The sequence below is a fragment of the Euprymna scolopes genome, chromosome 6 (genome assembly GCF_053919585.1).
Source record: "Euprymna scolopes isolate OS-2025 chromosome 6, ASM5391958v1, whole genome shotgun sequence".
Lineage (NCBI taxonomy): Eukaryota > Metazoa > Mollusca > Cephalopoda > Sepiida > Sepiolidae > Euprymna > Euprymna scolopes.
Genome location: NC_136487.1, coordinates 123,015,757 through 123,019,445, shown reverse-complemented (window position 1 = coordinate 123,019,445; position 3,689 = coordinate 123,015,757). Strand labels below are relative to the sequence as shown.

Sequence of the window (3,689 nt, the reverse complement as noted above, 5' to 3'; positions counted from 1 at the left end):
ATTTTATTTTTACTTTCATCATATTTTGCTTTGGTTTTGATGCTCCCAAATTCGAAGCTATCTCTTTATAACCCTTCCTTTTTATAACCTATCATACTTTCATAAATCAGAGTCCATTTTCAATAGGCTGTTTTTGAACCCAGTCAACGACGGATACTTTTGCTAGTATATATATATATATATATATATATATATATATATATATATATATATATATATATATAATTGGTTAAATTTATGTTATTTCCAACAATGCATATTAGTAAGAAAAAATGGAAATTACAGATATATCAGATTTCCCAAAAAAGTAAGTTGTTGGGCCCGTATTCTAGATGCTACGGTAACGGAGCACTCTGATATGCTGGCTCTCTGGCGAGAGGAATTATCCTGTGGAATAGATCCGAAACCATCCTCCTCTAAACCAAATACCCGAAGAAATACGAAAAAGAAATCCGATTATAGAACTCTTGTAAGATCGTGAAGAAATAACACACAGATACCCAAAATAACAGTAGAAATTAACAATCATCTGAATAATCCCCCCCCCAAAAAAAAAACCGCTAAGAGCTACAAAGCTGGATTTCATGAGAGGGCTGCCATCAGAAAACCACTGTCTTAAGGTGTTTCCCATTATTTTGCCCAACTTTTTTACCTATTATCTTACAGTATTCAAGTATTATACTAGCCAGTGAAGCCTTATGACTATCAGTTACACAGGAGCTATGTTATTGTTTAATCTAAAGGTGGGCTTAACGGCTTTAAGTTGCTGCAAACCCCGGGATTCAACTTTCCTCTGGAAACCGAGTGAGTGTCTAATTCATCAGATCGGTAAAGTAATCAATATTAGTTTTTCTAGGTCTAACGGAAATTTCTAACGGGTTTTCATCATTAAACAAAAGCATTTTTTTTATTTATATAGTTCATGTCTGTGTATATAAAGTCTCATTAAGGTACGGCAAAATCGCGTTGACACACCGGTTCTCGTCAGATCACCGAAATTAAGCAACGTTGAGCCTGGTTAGTATCAGATGGGTGACCGTTTGGGAATTCTAGGCGCTGTATGTGCTCTCCGCTTATCTCGGCATTTGTTTCCAGTCGTCCTGTACTTCGCTTGCAACTGGTATTTAACAACGTCGTCTCAGGAGAGGTGTGGATGATGATTGCGCAACTCTTGCCACAAAAATTTCACGCGCAGGCACCTCTTCGTGGGTATCCTTAGTCTGTCCAAGACTGCAGGAGCCTGTTACGGTTTTATATATCTTTATATGGCTGAAGTTAAGCAACGATGAACCGGGTCAGCACTAAATGGGTAGCCATTTAGGAATATTAGGTGTTGTATAGAGTGAGGGAACAGCACTACTCTCAAAGGAAAAGGTAAGGCGCCTCCTTTACTCCATTAGTTTGCGGGATACCCTTGGGCAAGGTCGATACTCAGCTTTATCCCTCCCCTGGTCATGTAAAGAAGGTGACTGGTGTAACACGGAAGCAATTGGGAATAATTCTGTTCATGGTTTCGTATCTCGTCGTGCTGAGCAAAAGATTTCTTTTGGCATAATAGTCAGCAGGACAATCGGTCAGTATGTGCACTGCTCGGACAGAATGAAACTGCAACCTACTGTCTATACAACTGCAAAGAAACAGCGTGAATTGTGTTCTGGGTAATAAGCAACAATAAATTCATGAAGGCCTATATGATATTCGTAAAAATATATCCAATAAGTCTATCTGCCATCGACAGTATAGAGACGATAATGATTGTCGGATTGAAATGTCATTAATATTAAATTTGACGTTGTGTTCCTCATTTACAATTTTGATTCCTTTGCTGTTTTCATTTTATGATGAAATAAAGCACAGCTTCATTATCGCATATTTCTAACTTCCTAAAACTTCGGTCGATGAGAGAAATAGAATTCGGATTGGTTTATATCGACTTGAGCCCAGCCCAGATCGAGGCCAATCTCTTGGATAATTTCCAACTAACTGTGATGGATACCATATTTTAAGACGACCATGTGGAGCCGCAATATTTACCAATATTACAACACTCGTTGATTGAAGGAGATCGATATAGTAGTAGTAGTAGTAGTAGTAGTTTATTGCACTTTTACAGCTAGCCTAGTTACAGAACATGTTGGGTAATGTTTTACACAAGAAAATCGTTCATTGTTCAAATATCTTCCAATAAAATGGTATTTTTATTAATCGACTATCTTATTTGATAAGACAGGAAGAATCTGATTCTCTATTATCCGATCTTATAGAATATTGTACATTATTATATACTTACCCGGTCATAAGATACACTTAAATACGATATTTTAATTCTTGAAGATGACATATTTATTATCATAGTGAAAAATCATAGATAACAATAGAAAAATGCGAGCATAAAAAGTAATATGGTTAAGCTTAAACATGCAAAAGAAAAGGACAAGATATTCTAGTAAAAAATATAAATTTATAACTTAAAATATTGCAGCATTACGATTTTTTTTAAATCTGATTAAACATTATGTAACTAATTCTGTTGCAATATTTTAAGTAATAAATTTATTATATTTTTTACTAGAATATCTTGTCTTTTTCTTTTCCAGTTTTAACAACTATAGTCATTTACTTTTCCATGTTTAAGCTTAACCATATGACTTTTCTTGCTCGCATTTTCTATTGTAATATATATATATATATATATATATATATATATATATATATGTGTGTGTATATATGTGTGTGGGGGGTGTAATTAATAGCTACATACACTAGTGTTTGATCTTTCCGGAATTATCAGTGCAGGAAGTTACGATTGTTGGTAGTCATGGGATTAGAATCCTGCAACTAAGACATTTCTGCATCTATTCGAAACGCACATAACAACAGGGCTACCATCAATTGCAACGATATTCATGTGAATTTAAACATTTATAAATGCATAAACGTTATTAAATGCCGATCTACAGTGATCGAGTAACTGGAGCTAATGATATCGCGCATATATATATATATATATATATATATATATATATATATATATATATATATATACATATATATATATATATATATATATATATATATATATATATATACACGAAGCTCGTTGTTTTTTTCAGTGCCGCTAGACTAGCATCTCTCCCAAGCCAAGGATTGAACCTAGAACCGTCGTGTTGACAGTCGGCAGTTCTCCCACTCGACCGCAGAAGGGACGCCCGCAAATAACTCGTCGGAATGTCTATTTAAATAGACATTCGCCACAACTCTTGCAGTGCTCAAGCCGCCTGTTTGTAAACAAAAAAAACAAAAACAACGAGCTTCGCATATATATATAGACTGTCAACACGACAGTTCTAGGTTCAATCCTTGACTTGGGAGAGATGCTAGTCTAGCGGCACTGATGGGTTGTGATACAACGAAACAGGACTGTATGTCGATGACTACAAATATATATATATATATATATATATATATATATATATATATATACACAGACTATATACCAACTCCGTCCACCATTGAGCACTATTTTATAACCACACAAACTCATTACATTTACCACTAGGGAACCAATCTATACAACAATTATATATATATATATATATATATATATATATATATATATATATATATATATATATATAAGCCATGGAGCCCGGCGTTGCCCGGATGTTTGCATATGTGTGTTGAGCAAA

The 3,689-nt window shown here is 34.4% G+C and overlaps 1 pseudogene; it reads left to right on the top strand.

The window, feature by feature from the left end:
- Positions 1–948: 948 nt before the first annotated feature.
- On the top strand, positions 949–1,065 carry LOC145278619 (5S ribosomal RNA; annotated as a pseudogene).
- Positions 1,066–3,689: the final 2,624 nt, after the last annotated feature.